The sequence below is a fragment of the Varanus komodoensis genome, unplaced genomic scaffold (genome assembly GCF_004798865.1).
Source record: "Varanus komodoensis strain SLA01 unplaced genomic scaffold, ASM479886v1 scaffold44_3, whole genome shotgun sequence".
Lineage (NCBI taxonomy): Eukaryota > Metazoa > Chordata > Lepidosauria > Squamata > Varanidae > Varanus > Varanus komodoensis.
The window spans coordinates 644429-671851 of NW_025336010.1; the positions used below are offsets into that span (position 1 = coordinate 644429).

General features: G+C 52.8%; 1 long non-coding RNA gene across 1 annotated transcript; it reads right to left on the reverse strand.

Annotated features, from left to right (window-relative positions):
• Window positions 1-7399: 7399 nt before the first annotated feature.
• On the reverse strand, window positions 7400-27355 carry LOC123030468. Its single transcript, XR_006416115.1, has 3 exons — window positions 27345-27355; window positions 26389-26391; window positions 7400-7627 (listed from the first exon to the last, which is right to left on the reverse strand). It is a non-coding gene; the product is annotated as an uncharacterized LOC123030468 (long non-coding RNA).
• Window positions 27356-27423: the final 68 nt, after the last annotated feature.

Consider the following 27423-nt stretch of genomic DNA (forward strand, 5'->3'; position numbering starts at 1 on the left):
TTCTGCCGAGCCCATGATGCTGGCCACCGGTGCCACACCGCCACCTCCTGGCATCCCATTTTGAAGCTACCTAAACTGCTGGCCAGCAGGCGTGTGCCCAGCCTCTCTGGAACCCGGTTCAGCCACCCACCGGACTTCTCTCTCTGTGGACGCGAGCCAAGCCTGGAAGGAAGCCTGGAGCGCCTGCCGAACCTCGGCTGGGCAACCAGCGCCTCCCTCCCATGGCCACCGGCCTCCTTCCCCATTTGATGCTCGTGGAAGAACGCTGCCGCCGGCACAGCGTGCGGGACTGGACTCTGGCGAGCACCCCACGGACCCCGGGCATCCGAGCCAGGACTGAGGATTCTGGGCTGCTGCAAGGCAAGTTGGAGTCCAGGGAGCCGAAACCAGGGGATGCCATGGATTCTCGGCCCAAAGCGGGCTCCTCACACATCCCTCGCCGCCACTGAGTCATGGAGCAGTAGGGCTGAAAGAGCCGTGAAGGCCACTGGGTCCGACCCACCGCTGCTGCAGGCCGCGGGCTACACCATCCCACCCAGAGGGCTGCCCAGCCTCGTTCGGAGCGTCTTGTCAACCCACTGGCTTCCCCCCAATTTTTTTGGTGCACCTAAGGTGCCAGCACAGAGATGGGAGGGGTAGCATACAGTAGGTCAAGGACCACGGCCACAGTGGAAGACCACAGCGCGATTTCTGCCATCTTCCAGAGATGTGCCAAGTATCAGAATGCCGCACAGCAGTCAAGTGGGGATAAACCGGGGGGAGGAGGGGCATGGGGGTTAAAATGCACTTTCCTGAATTCGGGATGGTACAGGAGATGACACGCCTTCACACAATCCCCTCGCTTTCCAGTTCCTCTAACAACTCCCGAAGCCTATGCCACTGTGGTGGGAGCGACCCTTTCCGCGCCGCCGCCCCTCTGCAGCGGCTGCCATTCCGTGCCGCAAGGAGCCTTGCAGGCACAGAGCTGCCCCCCGCCCCCCAGGGGCACTCTGGAGGCCTCGGGCTGTGCTCCCTGTGACTTCCAGCGCACCATGCTGCCCCCGGGGGAGGCCAGCACCTCCACAGAGCACCGGCTTGGGAGGCCCGCAGCAGAGTCACTCCCATCTGCAGACGCCCTGCAGCAGGCAACGGTCGCCCTTGCTTCCAAGGCCTGGGGTGGGTCACCCCGGCACGGACGGCCACACCCCTCCCAGGACATGCATTCTCCAGTTGTCAGCGCGGCTGCAGAGGGGTGCCACGTGGGGAGGAGCCTGGTGCGATTCCTTTGACTGGGGCAGAAATGCCTCTGGCATCCTATTCAGCATTAGGTTCAGGCCCACTGAGGCTCAGCGAAGATCTGTCCCCAGACGACCTTCAGCCTTCCTGCGTTGTGCCTCCGGGGGAGACATGGTCCCTCGTCTTCTCCAAAGGTCTCTGACCACAGACCACCACCTGGGAGCCCAGCCAGCATCGCAGGGAACCCAAACTGGAAAGCAGAGAAGCAGGGATGTGTGCCAAGGTTCATTCCCGAGCACCTCTCCCTGCCCACCTTTATACTAAGATATTCACCACCACATTCCTAGAACAGGCCATTACAACATGTCTGCTTAACGCAAGGCTGAAAATCATTGCACACATCTGGATTTGCAGTTCTGTGCTCAACAGAAGGCTGGGCAATGAAAACACGAGGACAGTGTGCCTTCACTCAAGGGCCATCTCTCCAGCTGTGCCTGCCTCGGGCTCCTCTGCTCAGGGTATCACCCTCAGTCAAGGAAATTGGCAGGTGCAGTTTGAAAACCAGGCAGATTTGGTTTTTAAAAGTGAGTTATAAGAAAGGGAACAGTGGGTGACAGACGGAAATCCAGGAGAAAAGCCATGATCGCATAGACAAAGTGGGACAGTCTTCAGAGCATGCCTGAAGCAATATGGGGGCCCCCTGGCCAATCTCCCAGGGGAGTGAGCTTCGGAGTCATGGCCCAGCTCTGGTCTTGGCAGATGCATGGAGCTGCAGGGCTCCCACAACCAACTTTCCAACATGGGTGGGGCAACATTTGTTCTGAGTGCATTTCCTGCCCAGCGAGCATTTCCTGAACCAACATCCAGTCTGAGCAACAGTTCTCTCTTGCTATTCCCTCCTCTCCAGGTTTTCCAATGCCATTCTTTAACCAGGAAATACTGACAAAATGCATATTACAGCAGAGTGCACACAAAAACGTGTTAATAAAAATATATACAAAGATGAAGAAATATTGAAGAAAATTGCATACAACATGTATGCATTAGGAGAAATGCCCAAACTGAATCTGAATTTTCATGCACACTTTTTATTAAAACTGTTTTTAACAGCTTAAAACCAATATGCAAACAGGTCAAAGCCAATTTAAGAGCAGGAAAATGAAACACTGGCACTCACAGATTTGTCTAGATTTGTTAGAAGCCTTAAAAATTTTAAGACCTGGTTCACCTCACGAGGATGGGAAAAGTTCCTTCAGAAATGCTCTGGCGAGCTTTGTCCAGAAGACTTTTAACTGAGCCGGGTGGGGGGAGGTTCAGGCCCCCCAGAAACGTGTCTGCACTGGACAAGTGTGGGGAGAGGATCAGAGCTCTGGGACCAGGATGTTAGAGGTAATGCAGGGACTGACAGGACTCCTACAGAGAGGGGCCAGGTATCAGGGAGGATGGGAGGAAGGAGGAGGCTGGGAACTCCAAGGAAAGGAAGTGGTGGGAAAGAGTTGAGGTGCATGTACACCAATGCTAGGAGCATGGGTAATAAGCAGGAAGAGTTTGAAGCTCTCCGGGGAATAGGAGGGTATAATCTGGTGGGGATCACGGAAACTTGGTGGGATGAAAGGCAAGAATGGAATGTAAACATAGAGGGGAATCACCTGTTTAGAAAGGACAGGATGGAAAGGGGGGGTGTAGCTTTATATGTCAGGCAGAGGCAGTCTGGGTGAAACTTAGGGGGTTTGACAGGGAAGGGGCCTGACAGTGGGGGTATGTTATCGCCCTCCAGGTCAACTTGAGACCCTGGATGATGGCCTGACAGACCAGATTCTGATATCTTGGGGGAGAGACACAGTAATTATGGGAGATTTCAATCTCCCAGATATTACTTGGGAGACTCACTCGGCAGTGACAGCCAGGTCACGTCGCTTCCTAGACACTATAGAGGGAGGGTTTTCCACACAGAGGTCTTGACCAATAGGGAGGAGCTGATAGATGAAGTACAGATTAGGGGAGCTCTGGATGCGAGTGATCACTCCATCCTTTGCTTTGAGATCAGGGGACTGCGGATGGGCAACAGGTCGAGCACTAGAAGCTGGGACTTCAAGAGGGCCAACTCTGGCCAACTGAAGGCCAGACTGGGGAAAGTCTCCTGGGATAGGTTACTGGAAGGCAAGGGAGTTGAGGAGGGGTGGATGGCACTCAAAAGGGAGGTTTTGGAGGCGTAAGCCTTGACGATACCTCTAGTTAGTAAGGTGGGGAGGCGGAGGAGCATAGGAATAGGTGTCATAAGTACAGGTTAGGGGACAAGTGGCTGGAGAGCAGCGCTCATGAAAGAGACCTCGGGGTGCTGGTTGACTGCAGGCTGAACATGAGCCAGCAGTGTGATGCGGTGGCCAAGATGGCGAACACCACCCTTGATTGCATAGCCAGAAGTGTGGCTTCTAGATCAAAAGAGGTACTACTACCACTCTACACAACTCTGTGCGCCCGCAACTGGAGTATTGTGTTCAGTATGTATTTATGTATGTATGTATGTATTTACATGCCGTCTTAAATTGCAAAAAGCCTCAGGACAGCTTTCAACATGAAATAAATAAAATCCCCGGCTCACACTGGCTGCAATTAAAAACATAGAAAAAACCGTATTAAGATTTATTAAAATATCGCTGAAATAAAAAGGTCTTAATCTGGTGCCGAAAAACAAATAACAACGGCACTAGGCGAACCTCTCTGGGGAGCCCTTTGTTACAGGAAGGATACAGCCAGGCTGGAATCCATGCAGCAAAGTGCCACAAGGATGGTGGCCGGTTTGCAGGGGATGGGGTATGAGGCGAGACTGAGGGAACTGGGCCTTTTTAGCCTGGAGAAGAGGAGACTCAGAGGGGATATGTTGCCTCCATGTCACATGGAGATGGGTAGAGACCTGTTCTCCCCTGCAGAGGAAGGCAGGACGCACTCCAACGGAGCAAAGCTCAGGGAACCAAGGTTCCATTTGGATGCCAGGAAGCACTTCCTGACAGTTGGGACCCCGAGGGTTTGGAATGGGCTTCCATGGGAGGTCGTTGAGGCCCCATCGGTTTGGGTGTTCAAAGAAAGGCTGGACATACACATGGTGGGCATGTTGTTAGCGGAGCCGGCTGGAGCCAGGGGTCAGACTAGATGGCCCAGGAGGTCCCTTCCGACTCACTCTGTTTCTATGTTTCTATTTTCAGCCTATAGCCAAAGATCTGGATGGTCCACAGCAATAAATAAAAGAACCTTCTTGAACATTAATTACAAGAAGTCCATCATTATAACAATAAACAACCCAAACTATTTATTTCACAAACACTAGCATACAGTCCTTTCAAATGAGCTGCGGAATTGGCAAAATCAGTAAAAGAAATGTATTATCCATTATCATTTATCAGTAATGTGTAAACCAGGATGAAATACACCTCATAAACCTTTTCTGTGCACTGACATTAATGAATAATTCAAACTCCAAACCAGTGTGGCTATCATACAATAATAAACAGATCTTTGAATTTTAAATCAGATTTTTAAATTTAAATCAGTTTTTTATTTAAATTGTATTTTTAAATTAAAATGTTTTTTGAGAAAAAACTATCTAAATATAGTTTTCTATTTAGGATACATTGTAGTCCAAAGGTTATTAATCATGAAATAAGGATTCATTTTTAATTATGTAGCATGGGGCTGTTATTCATGCAGTGTTTAAATTTTTTGGTCAATTAATTATATTGATCCATTCACAATAGCATGCTCTTCCAGAGGTTTTTGTAAGATCACTAGGCATTTTTTCTATCTAGAAGATATTGTCACAGATGTTTGCTTTTACAGTTGTCAAAACTGTGAATTTGTGCCTGGAGAGATCACATGCTACTTCTTCACAGCAAATATGTTAAAAATAAACATACAGAGTTGAGAAAAAGACCTCAGTCCCATTGTTCCTTTGCAAATCTATGTACAATGAATCAACCCCTTGCCTCTTGCGAGCCAAGTTTCAAAAAATTAAGTGAACAGAAGAAGGTTGCTGGTCTTCTGCACAAGAAGTTACATGTGAGGAGGGAAGGGCAAGCGGTAAAAGTGAAAGCAAAGCCTTATGAACAGAATACGCCACAGGAAAAGAGCTTTTGGATCACTTTGGATCTTTTTGTGCTTGTGTGAGAAGCAGAAGATTACTGTGACTAACAAACTAGAACAGGTAAAGCTATGGATCACTTAGTGATTAATAAAGGTATTGTGATTAACGGACTAGAACGGGTAAAGCTATACAGATCACTTAATGATAATAAAGCTATTGTGACTAAAACAAACTAATAGGATGCATATTAATAATCGGTAGACATGGCATTAAACTTTTGTACTTCGAATCCAAGGTATGGCTGCATAACAAGCTAATGCATATTAGTGGTGCCTCCTGCTATGACTCAGAGGGTTATTAGCATGAACATGGGACGTATGAGCAGGTGGCGGTAACATACCAAGGAGTGGTATGATGAAGGCGGACGGGAAGAGTGTGAACTCCCAGTATCCCCCCAAGGGGAGGAAGGAGGCAGGGACTTTGCGTGTGAAGTAGGCAATAAGAGGCTGTGCTAACTGCTCCCCAGTGCACCACCTCCGGGGTGAGTGGCCGGTCTGGCCAGAGCGTATTGAATGGTTGCTGCTTGGTACTTTGCCTCCTGTATCATCATTGTTCGGATTCCATTCCTTACAACTGGGGGTTCGTCCGGGATAATGGCTCATCCGGAGTGAGTATTTCTCCAGCCTGCACCAGGGAGACGTGTCCTGCCGATTTCAGCGGCCTAGGTCAGGTGGAGGGACCACCTAGGCGCAGCTCTGTTTAAAATTTTGGACGAAATACGGGGACAAAGAGAAGCAGCCGGGAAGGAGCTCTGTTGGTGGGACCAACGGATGGGAGCCAACGCCGTGGTCGCCAGCAACTCTGTGCACGGACCAAGGGAAGAAGCGAGTGGGACGCCCAGTACTCCCTCAGTGGTGAACAGCGGGGAGGAAACCTCTGGGGAAGGAGGGAGGACCGCCTGCGTGAGGCTTGAGAGAGAGTGATTGTGACGCGCAAAGCAGTACGAAGCGAGTGTGGAGCCTGGGCCTGCGGGTCCCATCCTCTGCAAGGAGGGCAGCTGGAGAAGGACGAGGCAGATGCATTGGCTGGCTGACTGGAAGGCTCAGGAAAATTACTGAGGGTCACTAGCGAGTGTTAAGTCCACTAGGAACGAGAACAGGTTCCGCTCCTGACCTATTAGGGACTAAGAGATCTGAAAGACAGGCATGGGATCCCCAGGATCCAAAGCCAAGCCCGAGGAGGGCAAGAACGGGGGCAAATTACCCCAAATTCCTCCCAACAGTCCCTTGGAACGGATGTTGAAACATTGGGAAGGACTTCCCTACACCCCTGGAAAAAGTAGGGAAAAGATGATTAATTACTGTTGTTTTGTTTGGACAAAAGAAAGTATTCGACCCCCAGCAATATTCTGGCTCCGATTTGGGGCAGATGAGGGCTGGTTATGTCAGGCCCTAAACATTTATGTAAATAATAAGGACCCTTTCTCTCAAGAAGAATCTGACTATGCTGATTGTTGGTTACAAGCAGCCTCTATAGGAATCTAGGTGGGGCACTTTAAACAGGAGTGAGCTGAGGGGAGAGGAGAGGTTGATTTCTCTCATGAATATGGACAAAATTAGGAAGGTCAGGGGTCTCCTTATAGGAGGACCCACTGGGAACCTTTGATAAATTTGAAAGTGGGACCATTTGGGAAAGGCATGGCATTTATGGTAGGCTCTGGAGCTACCTGCTCCACAAAGAATATGATTCCAGATGGAATGAAATTGGGAAAAGGGGAATTGATGAATTGATAGCTCAAGGAGTGGGAGGTAATCTGGTAAAAGCAAAAATATTTGAACCTGCTCAGGTAAAATATGAATATGGTGCAACCATTGTGTGGTGTGATTTTGTACTGGGGGAGGAAATTTGTAACTCAGCAGGGAGAGAACTCCTAGCTGGACTGAGATTTTTGGTAGAAGGTATTGGAGGGGAGGTAGAGACAAAGCTAATGAGGAGGACCGATACTGATTTATTTCTAAAACCACAGGCAGCTGGTGCTTGTGAGGCCTGGAAGGAAAACTGGAACACTTTGTGGAGAAAAAAAAGGGGAGGGGTGCATAATGCCTCTCCCTGCAAGAATTGATTGCATTGGACTCGAGCGTAAGCAGGCCATAACTTAACAGCAAGAAAGGGCAGATGCCACTGTGACAGGTTCTGCCTGGGTTTGTGTTTATGTTTTTGTGTGTGGTTAACAACCATTTGCCACCTCTGAGTTGTATAATTAAAAGAATCAGAATCCTAGTTTGACCAGAGGATTCTGAAAGGTGATAAGTTTGTTTCAAAGCACTAATTGGACTAATGCCTGAAGGGCAGGCTGCGTTTCAATAAAACAACATTCCAGGAACTAGGTTTCAGGTTAAGTGTTAGAAGATAATCTCTGAGAGTCAGGAACCCCTAGAGAATGGGATGGATTTCATGGGAGGTGGTTGAGGCCACTTCTCACACTTCTGACCTGAAGTTCATCATCCTGTTCTTTTCCTGGAAGAAAAAATCTGTAATGGCAGCAGGCCGTAAAAGAGCCCCAGTCTGGGAATATTTCAGTCAAGTTCCTCTACCTACGGGTAAGGCAGGCATGTGTGTGAATCATGTAGAAAACCATGATTTAAATCTAGTCTTACTGGATAATGATTTAAAGCATGACCTAAATTGATTGTAAACAGCTACCCGAACAGTACACAATGCGGAAAGGGCGATCTATTTCCAAAAGTGTGCAGCAGCTGCTCTTTCTGGTTCCCTGCTTTTGAAAGATTCAAGGAATTTTTTGCTGCTGCGCCTGATGTTACAAGGTGCTCCTCAAAAAGGCCGTTTGATTTCTCACAGATTTAGTTTTATTGTTTGTACACTGTCTCGTGAGCTTCAAATGCATCTAGTTATCTGCTTTAGGATGTGAGGAACCGGTTGCCTGTAACACACACCAATCCCAGTTCTGCGCATCACGTTATGGAAGGCAGCCGCTGGCTGCTCACCCCCACCTGGCCGCGAGAGAGGCTGCCTGCAGACGGCAGCGCCACAAGCGCCAAGGGCACCGGTGGCAGCCGCGGGCATGCAGGAGTGCCACAAAACGGGTGTACTGCGGCGATACTCTCCACCGCAGTCCTGCTGCCGAGGATGAAACTGCCAGGCTGCCTCATGGATGTTGCAAGGACTTTCCCCACTGGAAAGCCTCCTTCTCCAACCTGGACCCTCCCGACTGCAAGGCCAGCCCCTCCAGGCAATCCCTCGCAGCCCACCCTTCTGGCTGCAGAAGGTTGCTGGACATGCGCCAAACAACTGCAAATTTTGTCAGTGCAGGAGAGCCCCCGACCCAACGGCCTTGCAGTGAGGCCTGTAGCAGCTTTGGCCTGCAAGCGCAACCAGCCCAGCCCCAAAAGGAGGGCGCGGCCCAGCCGTGGCACCACCACCAACTGCACCGCCACAGCTCCACGCAGGAAGAGGACACCCACGGCAAGGCCCTGCTACCCAGTCCCCCTCCCCCAGGCACAAAAGCCCGCACAAGCAGAAGCGCTTCCGGAACTCGTCCTTTATGAAAAGAGAAGGGAAAGAAAGCCGGAGAGAAAGTGGGAAGTGCCCCGAGAGCCTGTCACCACAAGAGGCGGCTGCAGCTGCTGGGCCCTTCCATACGCACGCGTCCGGGGAAGCAGGGCAAGAGCGCCCACACCGTCCGTTTCATTTCCACACCGCCCCCTGCTGAAGCTCTCTGGGCAGTTTACAACAATCCATAAAAACCAGACGCTGAAAATCAGCAAGAAGACTGTAAATCGCAGAGCAGTGCTGCTGGAAGGGAGTCCAACTCCCTGCCCAGCGCAGGACTCCAAGTGGATGAGTCCCTGTCAGTGGCCGTCCTGCTGAATGCCTCCCGTGTGGGAGAGTCCACCACCCGCCCAGGCCTGCGGTTCCACCGTCAGCCCAAGGGTCGCTGCCGCCCGGAGCACTCGCTTGGAGGAGTGGCCGAGGTCTCGGGGGGGTCCTGGTCCATGTGCTGTGAGCTCACCTGGCGAGAAATCAGCAGGTCACACGCGGGGGCGAGTTGGAACAGAGGGCAGCACGGTGGTGCGGCAGGCGGCAGGGACTGGGGCCCTGTGCAGCTTGGGCTGGTAACAGCCCTCCGGCAATGGCACCAGGCCAACTGGGCCACTCTCCTCAGAGAGGCAGCAGAATGGCGGCATCGGCCCCCTGTAGGCCTCCCAGGCCTGGATCAGTGGCGAGGATGTGGATCGCCCCCTCGGCCAATGGCTGGAGGAGAGAGACAAGGCAGGGAAGGAGCCAGCGATCTGGGGAGGGGGACAGCTGCTGGTGCTGAGCCCGGCAGAGGCCTCAGAGCTGGCTGCTCCCAGTGCAGGGAGAACACGGTAGATGATGGAGAGACCACTGGCTGGTGGTGGCCGGGGCAGGGGGACAGCGGGGCAGGGGCCCCCCGATCTTCCTTGCATCCCCACAGCTCCATCCACAGGACAGGCCAACATGGAGCCGGCAAGGGCAGATGGCCCTGTGGAGAACGGTGCCCAGGCCACCTCTTGCGCTTGGCCATCCACGCCTGCTCCGCCTTCCCGGCCTTCCTGGCCAGCTCCTATGCCTGGTGGGCCTTGCCCTGGCGCCCAGGCATGGACAGCACGGATTGGGAGGCTGGTGGAACCCCAGAGCCCCAACAGAGGGTGGGAAGGTGGAGTGGCCTGCAAGCCAGGCAGGTACTTGGGCTTCGCAGCTGCAGCCGAGCCGACAGCCATGCGGGCGCAGCTCCCACATTCCCCTGGGCCTGTGGCGCGAGCGCCTGGCAGTGCGGGTGGCCTCCGCGCCCTCTCCACGCTGGGGCAGAGGCAGTACAGCGAGCGCTCGTCTGTGGGAGGGTGAATTCCACAGCAGACACACTTCCCAAAAGGCACCTGGAGCACCATCAGGAGAAGAGGGAGAGTTCCAAAGAGAACGAGGATGGGGTGCGCGTGGGAGGCATGGATGCACATATCAGAAAACTAGGGATAAAGCAGCGTTTTCAAAAAAGAAAAACCAGCTAGTGAGAGAATGGGTTGGGAAAGAGAATGCGACAAAGGCTGAAGAAAAACTGTAAGGAAGTACAAAAGATGCCAGAGGGGCAAGTCTCGAGGCACCCACAAAGAAAAGAACTGGGAGGAATGGTGGGAGCTGGGGAGGGGGGAGCTCCCGCAGGGACAAGCCCAGTGTGAAAATCCTCCTGACGAGAGGCCCCGTTCCGGCACGGCGCCCGCACGTGCAGAGACCCCAACAAAACAGAAAAGCAAAGAACTCCAGTAGGTAGGGGCCACTCTCCCTCACAGGCTCCACAATTCCACGGCATCCATTAAGTTATCCCTACTACTTGGGATTAATTCCAGGATAGCTGATCCTCTGGTTCAGGGCTCCTCAAACTTTTTCAACAGGGGGCCAGTTGAAAGGTGGTGGTGGCGGGCACACTCATGCAGGAAAGGCGGGCGCGATCGCAGCCGTCTCCCCACTGAGAATGCCTGTGCCAGCTCAGAGCTTTTGGTCTTGCTCGGAAATCGTTTTCTCCAAGCGAGTCCAAAAGCTCTAAGGCAGGCCAGATAGATCAGCATGACAGGCCAGATCTGGCCTATGGGCCATAGTTTGAGGACCCTGCTCTAGTTCCTTCCTCCACTTTTTGCAGAATAAAGTTATCAACCATGCATGACAATTTCTTGGAGCGGCCACTTTTGGCAGAAATTGCCTCCCTACAGATACCAGGATAATCGAAGCCCCCCCCACCACCACCACCACATCACCCTCCCTTGCCGTGCAGGCACTCTGCTTAACCGAAGTGCCATGCCCACCTTCTCCTTGGTTGGATGGTTGGCCCATAGACCCCAACTATCATGTTCCGTTTATTCCTTAACCCAAATGCTCTTGTTGGGGTTACTGGGCTCCAATGCACATTTAAACATTTTTAACAGGTAAAAAGGAACAGCGAAGAATGACCCTAAAAAAGCCCCTGGGAGGAGTCACCCCTCAAGCCCCTGAGTAGCCCAGTGAGTCTTTGAAGACCTTGGCAGAAAAAGTTATCTTAATCTGGCACCCAACGCTGACAGGCCAAGGTCAGGAGAGTCTCAGTGGGGAGGCTGCTCCACAGGTGGAGGAGCACCAGAGAACAACCCCCCCCCCCGCCGAGCCTCCTTCTGAGTGGGCACTGGGAGGAAGGCCTGAGAGGCTGTGTGGGGTCCAAGAGGGCTGTGACTTGGAGGGTGCTCCACCGGGGAGGGTGGCGCCAAGCCATGCAGGGCTTCGTAGGTTAAAACCAGCACCCTGAAATGGGACGGGAAGGATACAGGCAGCCACCGCACCTGGGTCAGAACTGGTCTGGCACGTTCAGGCCTCTGGGTCCCAGGTAGAGGCTTGGCTGCTGCATTTGGCAGCAACTTTTGAACCTCCCCAGATAACCCCTCTCTGGCACCACCTGCACTGGCCATGCTAACATCCCAAACCACGGCAGGAGAGTCGAGGCATTTAGGGCAGCCTCTCCCAGCCTGGGGCCCTCCGGGTGGGCTCCACTGCAACTCCCACAACAGTCCAAGGCACCTGGAGGGCTCCAGAGCACAGGCAGCCGACTGAGGGAAGCAGAGCCTTCCCTCCATTTTCACGCATTTCTCTCTGGCCAGTGAACTGGCACTTGGGGTATTTAAGAATATTTCAGCCCCTGAAACATCCAGAACAAACAAATAGGCAGCCAGGGCTGGGAACACATAAAGTATAAAAGGTTGCTTGTGCAGGAAGCTAAATTTAGCTGGGATTTTTAAAGAAAATTGCTGGGCCGGCTTTGCCCGTGCTCTGTTCAGGGCTTGCGAAGATCCAAATTTGCAGGTTGTTCTTAAAATCAAAGTGCCTTAAGCAGAATCTGACCTACTGCACTGCGAAGCCCGAGCGGGTCATCCCTCCAGAGCAACACGGGGACGCTTAAGAGCAGCTGCTGGTGGCTGCGCCAACGGACTCAGGAACTGCGAGCACAGGCGGCAGAGCAGCTGCTTCCTCTGCAGAGTCCATGGCATGGTCCTGCCAGCTCAGGGCACGAGAAAAGCCTCCCGGGAGCCCTGCGGGGCCACAGCTGCCGGTCAGTGCCAACAATACATAGAACCTAGAAGGGTATCACCTTTGTGAACATGGAAGGGTATCACCTTTTTAGAAAGGACAGGAAGGGAAAGAGGGGTGGGGGCGTGGCTTGATACGTCAGGGAAGGGATAGGATGCAGTGAGACAGAATGCAGCACAGATGGGGATTCGGCAGAGGCAGTCTGGGTGAAACTTAGGGGTTTTGACAGGGAAAGAAACCTGACAGTGGGGGTATGTTATCGCCCTCCAGGTCAACTTGAGACCCTGGATGATGTCCCGACAGGCCGGATTCGAAGGATATCTCAGGGGAGGGACACAGTATTTATGGGAGATTTTGATCTCCCGGATATTAGTTGGGAGACTCAATCAACGGTGACAGCCAGGTCATGTCCTTTCCTAGAAGCTATAGAGGGAGAGTTTTTCACACAGAGGGTCCGAAAGGCGACGAGGGGGGGAAACATCCTTGACTTGGTCTTGACCAATAGGGAGGAGCTGGTAGGTGAAGTTCAGATTAGGGGAGCTCTGGATGCGAGTGATCACTCCATCCTTTGCTTTGAGATCAGGGGACTGGGGACGTGCAGCAGGTCGAGCACCAGAAGCTGGGACTTCAAGAGGGCCAACTTTGGCCAACTGAAGGCCAGACTGGGGAAAGTCTCCTGGGATAGGTTACTGGAAGGCAAGGGAGTTGAGGAGGGGTGGATGGCACTCAAAAGGGAGGTTTTGGAGGCACAAGCCTTGACAATACCTCTAGTCAGTAAGGTAGGGAGGTGGAGGAGAGTGCCACCATGGATGCAAAAGGAGGTGGTTAGTGGGATTAGAAGAAAGAGGAACCTCCATAGGAAATGAGTACTGGGGCAAATAGACAAAAAGGTATACCGGGAGGAGGAGGCCCGTCGCAGAAGGATTCTTCGCAAGGCTAAGGCTGATTACGAGCTGAGACTTGCCAAGAATATCAAGAGCAACAAAAGGGGCTTCTATCAACATGTCAATAGCAAGAGGAAAGGGAGGCAGGTAGTGGGACCACTAAATAAGGAGGAAGGAGATCCAGTGACTGATATGAGGGAACAGGCACAGATGCTAAATGACTATTTTGCCTCTGTGTTCTCCCCAAAGCAGGACGGGGGATATTCGCATAGGAGATTAGATGAGGCTGGGGACGTAGGGACACAGATTAGAGTCACCCCCCCTTGACGTCGAGGGGCTCCTCAGGGCATTGGACATTACAAAGACGCCAGGCCCTGACGGGTTACACCCGAGAGTACTTAGAGAGTTGGCAGGGGTTCTCTCACTCCGCTGGCCTCCATTTTTGAGGCCTTGTGGAGAATGCGTGAAGTTCCAGAGGACTGGAGGGTGGCATCAGTGGTCCCAATTTTCAAAAAGGGTAGTAGAAAGGACATGGGGAATTATAGACCGGTTAGCCTTACGTCCATTGTAGGAAAAACAATGGAAAGGCTCATAATAGAGAGAGATCTAGTGATGCTAGATAGGGAAGGGAGGCTGACAGCCACACAACACGGCTTCCGCAAAAACAGGTCTTGCCAGACAAACCTTCCCTATCCGGAGGTCAGACTAGATGGCCCAGGAGGCCCCTTCTGACTCGCTCTGTTTTCTGTTTCTATACACGATTTGGGATGCAGGTCACCTCAGATGCGCTGCAGCAAAGAGGCTTCCGGGGCCTCGAAGGCAGCCCCTTGAGTGCAAAGCCCGCTGGAGGCTGGCAGCTGCGCCTGAGAAACCCCTTCCAGCTCCCTGCATGGCTGCCCCTTGGCGTCTCCCAACCCTCCCCCAGCCCCAGGGCTTGCTCTTTCCCTGCATTTCCCACCCTGAGCTGCCTTCTCTCGCCCTCCCTCACTCCTGGCCTTTCCCAGCCCTGGCCTTTTCTTCCTTCCAACCCATTTGCCACATTAACTCTCTTCCCCGCCAGACTGCGGGTGTGCCCCTTTCCCTGGCCTTCCCAGCTCTTTTTCAAACATGCGCACGCACGCACGGACAGGTGTGTTCTCTTTCCAGGCAGGGGCTCCAATGGTGGGCCAGGAGGGACAGAGGAGCTGGGCAAGGCCGGCCTCTTTGTCCTTCTCTGGGGGCTGGGGGGGCACGTTCCGTGGTTGGGTACCTGTGTCTCCCCGTGCGGGTGGGGCAGGCAGGTGTGAACGTGTGTCCAGTGTTGCAGGTTGGGCCTGGGGCTGGCCAGGTTGAAGACCAAAGGGTGGGGTGGTGGCCTGGCTGGGGGAGACAACCGCCCCCCCACCCCACCTGCCCTCCCACAGCATTGACACCCACCCACTTGAGAGCTGCCTCTTTGGGAAAGAGGGCGCTGCCTCATGCTGCGTCCCCCACGGTCTGCCTGGTCCAGGACCAGCAGAGCTGACCGGCAGCTGCGGCCCCGCAGGGCTCCCGGGAGGCTTTTCTCGTGCCCTGCTTGGCAGGACCAAGCCGTGGACTTTCTGCAGGGAAGGCAGCTGCTCTGCCGTTGTCCGGCCCTTCCCAAGCCCACTGGCCACCAGGCTCACGGCTCAATTCTGAGAGGCGAGGTGAGCGAGGGAGCACGGGCGGCCAGCTCTTGCGGGTGGGCGGAGCGACTGCAGTACGAGCCACCTGGCACTTCCAGAGGGCTCCACCTCCGACTGCACGAAGAGTGTTACCTGCAACCACTCCCTGATGGGGGGAGCATTAAAGCACACGAAAGGGGGAGCCAGGCGGGACACCAGAAGCATCTCCTTGATGCACCTACTCTGTCCCGGAGGCAGCCCCCAGCCTGCCTCCCTCTGGCTGCAGTGGTGCAGCCTGGGACATGCCGGCCACGGTGCCACGCATGGCATAAGCAGCAGCACGCCTCTCCTTTGGGACGCCCCTTGGCTCACCATGTCTGGTGCCCAGGATCTTTCGAGGGCCACGCGCTCCCTCTTGCAAAGCCCATCAGGCTTCCAGCTGTGTGTTTCAGTGAAAAGTACCAGACATACTTTGCTCAAGAAGTCATCCAACAAGGTGCATGTGATATGTGTTCAGGGCACCGTGACTGGTTTTATTGCCAAGGCTGCTCTTGTGTGATGGGTGGATATTTTAAGTCTTTCCACAGTGTATGCACTAACTTGTGCCCAGATGAACAAAAAAGGTGCCCGCTTTGGATCGTGCTTCGTTTCCTTACCATCTGCTCTCAATGCTGGCCGACCTTGCATGCAGAATAATCAACTATCACATCCTGGCACAGATTTCATGGTGGTGGGGCTGCTTGTTACTTACATTCTGTAGCCAAGCCCTTCCTCTTCTCTCAGGGCACAAAATGATGCCAGTCTTGCCACATGCCCCATGCAGCAGCCCCCCACGCCAAATGAGCGGCTCTCGCTGCTCATGCATTCAATCCAGGGGTCCTCATCCCTTTTCAACAGGGGGCCAGTTGAGAGGTGCCAGCAGCACATGCAGGCTGGTGAGGGGAGGCGAGGCGAGGCAGGGGCTGGTGTGTGAGGCAGTGGCTGGCTGGCTGGCTGGCTGGCTGGCTGGCTGGCTGGCTTGCTTGGAGATCTTTTTCTCCGAGCAAGTCCAAAACGATCGCCGCGTGAGCAAGTTGCCACCTCCCCGTGCATGTAGCAAGGTGGCGGCAGGCACGTGCAGGACGAGGCAGGCGGCAGCGGACACGGGCATGGCGAGTCCAAAACCTCTCAGGTGGGCCAGATAAATGGGCATGGCGGGCAGAATCCGGCCCGCAGCCATAGTTTCAGGACCCATGATTTAATCCCTGGCCTCTGCACTTCGGACATGGAGCTCAAGGCAGCCTGCAATCCAAACACCCGCCATTCTGCTCGTGAAAAGCTGCCCCGGACGCAACCGCATGAAGAATCCAGTGATCCGCTTTTATCTCTGGTGCGTATGTGCATCCCATGCCATAGCACGGCCATGCCACGCCTGGCGCCCCGATGTGCCGGCCTGACTCCCATGCCAACCGAGAGAGGCTGCCACAGCCACGGCGGCTGTGCTCACAAGTTACCTGTGTGCAGCTACCAATTTGCAGTGAAGTGTTCGACACCAGCATATTTTTCAGCAGCAGCCCAAGCTGAACAAGACCCGAGAGACAGCACAGAACAGCATATTCTGAGAAAAAACTAACTGCATTAATCAGCCGGGAAACTTCCTCTGGCTTATGTGGAAAGGAAGGCTGCCTGGAAACGGGCTCCTCGGCCGGAGGAGCCTGTGCACGAAGGCTCACGGCACCTTCAAGGTCCGCATCAAGCATGAGAACAGGTTCTGCCTGCAGCCAGACAGGGCCGTTTGTCCTGAGGCAACAAGCAGTCATAGCCATCTGCCACGTGGCAGCGCTCGCAGGAGGAATTTTCCTCACAGGGCTCCCAAAGCAGGTACCACACATTTGTGTGAGCCCCAGTGGCTTTTAAAACAGTACTGAAAACTGAAATAGCCGCCACATCCTATGCATGTGTTTATTTGATGTATACCCCGCCTTTTTCTTACAAAGCGCTCGAGGCAGCTTCCGTCCTTCTCTCCGGCTGCTCTCAGTCTTGCCTCACAGCAGCAGCCCGGAGAGGTGGGCTGTGCTGAGCCTGTGCGTGGCCCAAGTGCCCAGTGAGCCCCATGGCTGAGCGGGGACTCGAACCCAGATCGCCTGGGTCTCAGGCCCGCGCCCTTCACCACCACACCACACTGGCGCTCCTTTATAAATGCCTGCAAGGCTCTTGTTGTCCCTCAGAGTGCACAGGAAAGCCAGTGGATCCCTAACACAGCGGTGGGTGGAACCACGGCCTGCACAGGCGCCATGCCTGCCCCCCTTCCAAAGGAGCTTCTGCCGTGTCACACGCAACACGCTGGGCTTATTCCCTCCAGGGAAAGCTCCAAACTGGTTTAGTGCGGACAGTTTTCTCCCACGATGAGTGAATTAATGTAAGTCTTGGTAGCATATAAAAAAATGAATCTCTTTTAACAAAGCAAACAACTGGCCATAATGCCTTCCTGTGCAGGAAGTATACAATCTTATAATGTAAAAACAGCTTACAGTAGCTTTCTGCTAAATCACCTTTATCTGTTCATAATCACAAGCTTTTCAGAATCACAGAACTGAAGCCACTGCAAAATGAGCACCATGGATATCATGTGATCAGAATCACCAGCTTTTGCTTTCAGACACTTGAGCAACTTGGATTGAGCACTCCCAGGCAAGTGCAGAACAGGATTCAGTGATGCAATGCAGAAATGCTGTGCTTTTCTGGCAGAAAAATTTTCATCTCTAAAAATGCATAATTTCATCAATTAACCAGGTACACTATACAGTGGTGCCTCCTACTTCAAATTTAATTCATTTCAAGAGGACGTTTGAACTCTGAATCCTTCAAAGTCCAAATTAATTTACCCCATTAGAAATAATGGAAAATGAATTAATCCATTCCCAGACCCTAAACAATATCCATTTTGATAAACAGCAAATATGCATAAGTTAAGGTAAAAATAGCACAATTAATGCCAAAATTATTGATTAAAAATTTAAAACAATTAATAAAGTGCATAAACATGTACTGTATAATAAATGAAAATTGCAATTACTGTACCTCAGTGAGGAGTGGTGATGTTTTATGTTGATATGTAGGCGTTTTATATATCTAACCACCCACACCAGAAATAAAGTGAAAAAAGCACTGAGGACACATGAGCGTCGCAGAAAAGCCTTTCACCAGGAGGACGTCAGCACTCAGCTGACTTTTACACAGGCGACCACATTTTTCACTCCATGCGCAGTTCAAATAGAGAAGCATCATTTGGGATAAGGGGATAAGATGTAGGAGGAGAATGATGTAAGCTGCCTTGAGCCCTTTGTAGGAAAAAGGCAGGATGTAAATTGGAAAATAAATAAATTTGAACTTCGGATCAATTTTATCTCAAATTTAGCATTTGAACTCTGGAATGTTTGAGGTTGAAGTCGTCTGAAATACAAGGCACCACTGTAAGTGGGGTTAACACCAATAAAATTAATCAGCCTCAACACTGTATGTAATTCCAGGTGGCAGTAACTTGAACATGCCTAGCCATATAATGTACCAGCCAATGGAAAATTAGTGCTGCAATAAAACAGCAACTTCCCCTGCTGTGTGCAACACCTCAGCACACTTTTGCAGGATTCAAATTCACGCGGAGCGCTCTTTCCAACTGGGAGAACGGGAGCAGCCCAGCCACGCTTTGCGCTGAAATCAAGCCCATGCAGCCTGGCACGTGGCCACTGGCCCCGTGGGACTGTGAGGAGCCCCTTGGAAGAGAACCAGGCCATCACTTTTGAAACCGTATTTTGCCACCCCCCCTCGGTGTAGGCTGGAAGCAAATGTGTGTGGGGGGGGGAGCTGTACTGTTTTGAAGGGCAATGTAAAGTTAAAAGAATATCTGATCTCTCCGCAGTCTATTCTCTGTCCTCTTCACAGGTTAACTCAGTTGAAACAGCTGCCTACCTTAGGTGGGGATGCCCATCCTTCCAAACCTGGAGATGGGGTGCCTCTGAAGAAGTGGAAGGGTGAACCACTCCAGCCCATCTGGGAAGGGCCATTCCAGTGGTGCTGACCACACACGACTGTGAAAGTTGTAGGGACGAGGTCTTGGGCACCCTACACCCCAGGTAAAGAGAGTACCAGAGGGGGAGGACAGTGAGAGAGTGCCTGACCGACAAAACCCACCCCGGAAGAAGGTGCGGATCTGTGAGCCAGTGGAGATATTACTAAGGCGCCATCAAGGGACCAGCAGAAGCACTGAGGGTGCTCTGAGGGATGAAGGCTCTGCAGAACAGAATGGCCCTGGATAAGATTCGGGCTGCAAAGGGCAAGAGTGCTGTGTGTAGGTCCCTGATAACTACAATCAAAGCATAGGCCATGCCGCCAAAATTAGACAGGTCATCCATGTCCCCCTTCATGTATCACTGCCTTGTCATGGCAAAGGGGCTTGTGTAAAGCAATAAACCTATGAGCTATGCCGTGCAGGGCCACCCAAGACGGACAGGTCATAGCAGAGAGCTCTCACAAAACGTGATCCACTAGAGAAGGAAATGGCAACCCACTCCAGTATCCTTGCCATGAAAACCCCATGGACAGTACCAAAAGGCAAAAAGAGATGACGCCAGAAGATGAGCCCCTCAGGTCGGAAGATGTCCAGTGTGCTACTGGGGAAGAGCAGAGCACTAGTACTAGTAGCACCAGAAAGAATGAAGCAACTGGGTCAAAGCCGAAAGGACACTCAGTTGCAGATGTATCTGAGGGTGAAAGGAGAGTCCGATGCTGTAAAGATCTATACTCCATAGGAACCTGGAATGTAAGATCCATGAATCAAGGCAAGCTGGACACGGGCAAACATGAGATGACAAGACTGAACATCAACATCTTAGGAATCAGTGAACTAAAATGGACGGGAATGGGTGAATTTAATTCAGATGACCATCAGGTATACTACTGCGGGCAAGGATCCCTCAGAAGAAATGGAGTAGCCTTCATAGTCAATAAAAGAGTAGGAAAAGCAGTACTGGGATACAATCTCCAAAATGACAGAATGATCTCAGTTCGAATCCAAGGAAAACCATTCAACATCACAATAGTCCAAGTCTATGCCCCAACCACTGGTGCTGAAGAGGCTGAAGTTGACCGGTTCTATGAAGGCCTACAACACCTTCCAGAATGAACTCCAAAAAATGATGTCCTTATCATCATGGGGGATTGCAATGTTAAAGTAGGAAGCCAAAAGACAACCGGAATAACAGGCAAGTTTGGTCTTGGAGTACAAAAAGAAGCAGGGCACGGGCTGGTAGAATTTTGTCAAGAGAATACAATGGTCATAGCAAGCACTCTTTTCCAACAACCCAAGAGACGACTCTACACATGGACATCAGCAGACGGTCAACACAGAAATCAGATTGACTATGTGCTCTGCAGCCAAAGATAGAGAAGCTCTGTTCAGTCAGTAAAAACTAGACCAGGAGCTGGCTGTGGCTCAGGTCATGAGCTTCTTGTTGCAAAATTTAGGCTTAAACTGAAGAAAGTGGGGAAAAGCACTAGGCCACTCAGGTATGACCTAAATCATATCCCTGAAGAACATACAGTAGGGGTGACAAAAAGATTTAAGGAATTAGATCTGATAAACAGAGTGCCTGAAGAACTATGGATGGAGGTTCGCAACATTATACAAGAGGTAGCAACTAAAACCATCCCAAAGAAAAAGAAATGCAAGAAAGCAAAATGGCTGTCTGAGGAAGCTTTGCAAACAGCTGAGGAAAGAAGGGAAGTGAAAGGCAAGGGAGAAAGATACACCCAATTCAATGCAGAATTCCAGAGAATAGCTAGAAGAGATAAGAAGGCCTTCTTAAGTGAACAGTGCAAAGAAATAGAAGAAAACAATAGAATAGGGAGGACTAGAGATCTCTTCAAGAAAATTGGAGATATGAAGGAAACATTTCATGCAAAGATGGGCATGATAAAGGACCAAAATTGCAGGGACTTAACAGAGGCAGAAGAGATTAAGAAGAGGTGGCAAGACTACACAGAAGAACTAGACAAGAAAGAGCTTAACATCCCTGATAACCACGATGGGGTGGTCACTGACCTCGAGCCGGACATCCTGGAATGTGAAGTCAAATGGGCCTTAGGAAGTCTGAGCAACAACAAAGCTAGTGGAGGTGACAGTATTCCAGCTGAGCTATTCAAAATCTTAAAAGACGACGCAGTAAAACTGCTACCCTCACTATGCCAGCAAATTTGGAAAACTCAACAGTGGCCACAGGATTGGAAAAGGACAGTTTACATTCCAATCCCAAAGAAGGGCAATGCCAAAGAATGTTCAAACTATCACACCATTGCACTCATTTCACATGCTCAAAATCCTACAAGCTAGGCTCCAGCAGTATGTGGACCAAGAACTACCAGAAGTACAGGCAGGATTTCAAAGAGGGAGAGGAATGAGAGATCAAATTGCCAGCATACGCTGGATCATGGAGAATGCTAGGGAGTTCCATCTACTTCTGCTTCATTGACTATGCTAAAGCCTTTGATTCTGTGGATCACAACAAATTGTGGCAAGTTCTTAAAGAGATGGGAGTACCAGACCATCTTATTTGTCTCTTGAGAAACCTGTTTGTGGGTCAAGAAGCAACAGTGAGAACTGGACACGGAACCACTGATTGGTTCCAAATTGAGAAAGTAGTTCGACAAGGCTGTATGTTGTCGCCCTGCCTATTTAACTTTGCATATGAGTACATCATGGGAAAGGCGGGGCTGGATGAATCACCAGTTGAAATTAAGATTGCCGGGAGAAATATCAACAGCCTCAGATATGCAGATGATACCACTCTAATTGCAGAAATTGGAGATGAACTAAAGAGCCTCTTGATGCGGGTGAAGGAGCAGAGCACTAAAGTTGGCTTGAGACCGAAGCATTTTTTTCACTGCATCTGCAGTTTGAACTTAGAAGCATCGTTCAACCATTGCAACGACCTTATCTAGATTTTAGTGTTCAAACTCTGGAAGTTTGAGCCAGTGCTGTAAATCCAAAATAAGGAAAATAGAAGTAATAAATACTAATTAATATATACATATATATAAACCCAAGGGTAAAATATAAACCATTAAAATTAATGAACAAGCATCTCTCTTTAAAATCACAGATCGCATTTTTCATCCTCCACAGAGTAATCAAGACACAGGAGGCTCCATCCCTGCGATCTTCAGAGCATTCTGGTAACAAGCAGGAGTGGCAAGAACAGATCAAACGGCATCCCGTTCCAGCGGGGGAGGAACGCATCTGCCGCCAGGCCTGAGCCAGGCCTGGCTCACAGGAGAAGTTGTCGCAGTCGCACCGAGTTGTTCTCAGTGGCAAAACAATTAATCACGGATGCACCCGGACCCGGAAGATCCGCAACCGTGACTGGCTCTAGCTCCCACCCACGCATCCCTCTGGACCGACCACCCGTTCAGGGAGCTCCTTGAGGCGGAAGAGCCAGGAGGGCCCTGGACTCTCAGTCCACCATTCCCATGTCTGCATAGTGAGGCGTGTGCTGAGAGGGGGGCTTCTCCTCAGGAACAAACGCACTTCTCCAATCAACGCTCTTGTCGCCCAGAGCGAATTGCTGAGCCCTCCTGAACAGCCGTTTGTTCCCTTGCTTCGTTGTAACCCCTTCGGTGCCTCGCTCCCAAGGGCCGAGCACTGTGAAGTCTGCCCCCGAGTCCTCCCCACGCCAGCACAACAGACCTCCCACTGGTGCTATCGCCTGGAAACCTCCACCTCAGGAGGGGAACGTTCGCGTTGTCGAACTACCGAGCCCCCTGTCCCCACGTCCCTGCTGCGAGGCGTGTCTGGCTGCCAGCTTCTCCTCCCGCAGACATCCCCTGGCCTTGGTCTACTGCCTGGACATGTCGCGATTCCACAACACTCTCATCCTCACTGTCTGAGCTTGAACCAGGCAGCTGCTCACGCACCACCAGGAACACTGGCACAGTGCACATGTGTGGGGGCCAGCGTGGGGCACTGGGTGCCTCCGCGTGTTTCTGCGGGAAAACACAGCGCTGTGGCCTGTGGTGACCTGTGGTGGCGTGCCTGGAAGGCAGCCGGAGCCTTCTCGACCGCAAGCAGCTGGTGGTGCTTTCTCTCCGTGCTCCTTTCTGCCTCGAGCCGTCCACACCCCATGGGCCTCGCTGGTGCTGCAGCGGACCTCCCCGAATGTCCGTGCCAGTGGCATCAAGCTGCTTCCCTCTGCTAGGCTGGCCTGAACGGGACGCTGGGCCAGGCGCCATCTCACGGAGTGTGGGAATGAGAGGCATCCTGGACCGAGTCGAGCTGCAGGGGGCAGGCGTGAACGAGCCTGAGGGGGAGCAGCCACACCCGGGCCTGGCGAATGGCTTGGCAGTGACCGTCACCGCCGCAAGCCCGAGGAGGCGCCGCACCTGCCGCACCAGTGCTGGGCGCTGCCTGGATCCTCAAAGACAGATCGGCGAAGGCCGCCACTCTGCCAGCCTGCAGGTGACCCCGCGCCAGCAATGACTCGAGTCTCACTCCAATGCAGAGACTTGACTAGGAAAGAGGACGTATAGATTCTGCAAAGTTAAGGCTGAGACCGGGTCTAGGAGGTCACAGGTAAGATGAACCAAATCCAGGAGCAAAGCAACCAGCAGCCAGTCATCCAGGGAGGGAAAACACCTTGCGACTGGAGACGGGTGCCGACGACGGCCGTACGCTTGGTGAAGACATGAGGGACGGTGCCCGAGACGAACAGGAGAAGCAAGAATGGATATGCAATCAAACTGATCAGGAGCTGAAGGAAGTGCTGGCAGGTCTGGCGGCTGAATTGTGATGTGAAAATAAGGGTCTTTTAAGGCTACTGGGGCAACTGCTGGGGGCGCTACTGGTTAACGGTTCTGCAAAGGAAACCATGTGAAATGTCTTCTGTGGAATGAAGGAGTCGATGTCTTGGAAACTGAGGAGTGAGAAACTGCTGTCCTCCTTCGGCTCGGTGGAGTCATGAGTGAAACGCACGGTCAAAGAGGAGCAGGAAGGACAGCCCCTTTCAACAGCAACACGGCCACCCCCTCCAACAGGACAGGGGGCAGTGTTGTTGGCTGCATGGAACCGAGAGGCGGCACAGTCTGGAATTCCGTCCTGTATCCACTCTCCACCATGGGGTGGACCCACATACCTGATGCTGTGGCTTCCCAAGCAGATCGGTGGCAACACAGTCATTGAGTCAGATCTGCATGGGGGGACTGGCAGGCTGCGCTGGCCAGCACACCGCTTCTGCCCCTGGAACGGGGGGGCTGCATCGCCCTGTCTCCACTGAGCTGGCAGCTGCTGCTGGTCCTGGCCCCCAGGTGGCAAGGGAAGGGCCTGCAGCCCACTTAGGCGCCCACTCCTGCCGCTGAAGAGGCAGTGCAGTCGCGTAGCGTGGGCAGGAACAGTATCGGCACTGGGATCACATCCCCTCTTAGGATGGCTCCCAAGACGGAACCACTGCTTTCCCCACGTGTCGCTGCATCTCTAGTCCCAGGGACAGTCCCATACAAAGGATCTGCTTGCAGAAGCATCCCAGGTCTTCAGAAGGAGATCCTGGGCCCTGCCTGTAACAATCACATCATCCGGCAGGGAGTCAGCGGATCATCACATGGAGCCGAGCTGGAATCAGACATGCGGTCTTCTGGCAGCAACGATAAGGAGTCGTACCTCAGTGGTAAGACAGGTAAAGAGGATGAGGCACGGACATCCTGCTCCACTCCCCAGAAGGACGGGCCCGCCTTTCCCTTGGGTGTGCCTAAACGTGGGTTTAGGAAGGAGGCGGTTCTGTGGCCCTGAAAGACAAGGCTCTGTCGGTGCCAGTTTGCACCCAGCAGAATGGGATCAGTTGGGAAGCTGTTCTTTCCTTGGGGCTCCACTTCATGGACTTTGTGCATAGAGCTTTTCCTGCAGAATAAAGCTTTGTCTGCCTCACACCCCAGAGCGCTTGATGGGCTACTGCGCACGCCAGGACCAAATCCCACTTTTGTGGAGAACAGTTTTGGCACCTAATGCGGGGCCGCCTTGTCTTGGTTCCATCGGGCAGCAGTCCTGCAGTGACCAATGCCAGACGCCTGGCCAGCTGCATCCGTGGCCCGTGAACCAGCTCTGCTCCCACTGCGGCCAATGCTGTGATGGGGTGGGCATCCACGCCATCTCTTGGTCCCCAGCAGGCCATGGGAACCCGGGGCGCGCATGTGGCCAAGGGCTGGAAGCACAAGATGGTGCAGCTGAAAGGCCAGTGGCTCCGTGTGGACAACTGCGGAGCACCGCTCCCCCACCGCCGCCACAGGCAGCACCCGATCACTGGCAGCCCAAGTTACCCTTCCGGAGGCTGGGGGCCCCACTGTGGGCAGCTGCAACTGGCACATCCCTGTGAGACAGCCCAAGGGGGGGGGCATCCTTCCACTTGGCACATGGATCGGGGAGAGAACTGGGAGTGCACTTTTCATTGGACCCTAGTGCCAATCAGCGGCTGGTTTGTTGGCAGAACGATTTTGCTGCCATTTACAAAGCTGCTCCCCGATTGGGTGACAAGAGGGACTTGTCTCAAGAGGGGACGAGATGAGGGGAAGCACTGATGCACCCCCCTTGTTGCAGGGAGGCAGAAGACGCCGTGGGGCTGGCCAGGGCACTGCGGGAAGGACCCTAAGCAGGGCCTCACTGCGCTCTGCTCACTGGGGCCTCGGCTGCCTCGTGGACAGCCGGCCAGCAGAAGGCTGACCGAGGGGGCTGTGGCACCGTGCCCAGAAGGCCTGCCATTGGGGGGCTCCTTGGGATCCAGACTTGAGCTTCCAAGGGCAGGCCCCGATGACACCAAGAGGCGCCTGTGTGTACGGTGCCCATTATTTATTTCAGAAGCAGCAACCTCTCTTCTGCTAAGGACTTGTGTTGTTATATTTTATGGTTTTAATTGCTGCAAAGTGCCCAGAGTGCCTTGGCATAAAAATTAAAGGAAGAAATCAATGGTGGCAGAGGGCAGGGCAGAAATGGGTAGGCCGCCATTTCCCCTGCCACTCTTTTCCTTCTTCCTTCCTGTCAGGAAAGGGACAGGCTGCTCTTGCCAGAAGCCTGAATGGATCACATGCAGAGGTTTCTGAAACTAGGCAGAGCAGTAAACAAGAAATAAGCACCCAAATATGCCACAAAAACGGGTAAAAAACATTGCTATGACATCAGATTGCTAGCCCTGCTGCTTGACATGTCTGAGCAGACCGCAGCCCCCCCCCACCCGCCCACCTGGAGTAGTGCAATGTGCTCGGTGCGCAGAGCGGCCTGTGCACATGCAACAGGGCCAGGGGCAGCCGCCACACTGCCAAGCACAGCCGGTGGCAGGAACGCAAGCGCACTGCTGCCCGGCGCAATGCAGACGGCTGCTCGCACCCTCCGAAGCACTGGAAGGCCCTCTTCTCACACAAGTGCAGCCTCGCCTGGAGAGGCTCCTCTCCACCCCGCCACTGGCCGACGACACGCAGGCCCGGGAGGGACTTTCTGCTCTCATGACCCTTCAAAGCTCCCACAAGACCCTCGAGAGCAAAGAAGCCCCCAGAAAAAGGACTCCTCAGCACCCCTAACATGCAGAGGAAAGGGGAGCCTGGGAGCTCCCACAGTTTAACCTGCACAAGCTTTGCCCCACGCTCAAAGAGAAAGAAACTGTGGAATGGTAGAGAAGGGAAGCACTCCTGGTGGAAAGCTACCTCACTAAACACCCGCACCCCCCCACCCTCCCTCCCTCTCACACACACATCTGTCTACCAGCAGACGGGCAGAATGAATGCAAAATGACAGCGACAGAAGCTGTCCCACCCCACCCCACCCTGCTCTCATTCTCAGGAGAGCTGGAACAGCTTCCCCACCTGGAATCTTTGCGGGCCTTAGGAATTCTGTTGTTTGCAAATATTAGAAACATAGAAACAGAGCGAGTCAGAAGGGGCCTCCCGGGCCATCTAGTCTGGCCTCCGGCTCCAGCCAGCTCCGCTCACGACATGCCCACCATGTGCACGTCCAGCCTATCCTAGAACACCCGCACCGATGGGGCCTCAACCACCTCCCGTGGAAGCCCATTGCACACCCTCGGGGTCCTGACTGTCAGGAAGTGCTTTCTGGCATCCAAATGGAACCTTGGCTCCCTGAGCTTTGCTCCATTGGAGCGCATCCTGCCTTCCTCTGCAGGGGAGAACAGGTCTCTACCCTCTCCGTGTGACATCTCCTGACATACCTGTATGTCGCCAACATATCCCCTGAGTCGCCTCTTCTCCAGGCCGAAGAGACCCAGTTTCCTCAGTCTCGCCTCAGTCTTTAATAAGCAGTCCCTTATTAAAATATTGACTCTGAGAATGACGAAGGCCTACACCTCACACAAGAACAGCGTGGTGCTTGATGAAAACTGGATTCTTCACAGGCCTCAAGATTCAGCGCCTCCAGCATCCACAGATGTAAACCACTTTTAAAGAGAGATGTAGGCATCCCAAATGTCCCCACTGCCTTCCAAAGACTGTCTAAATACATCTAAGTTTTTGGGTT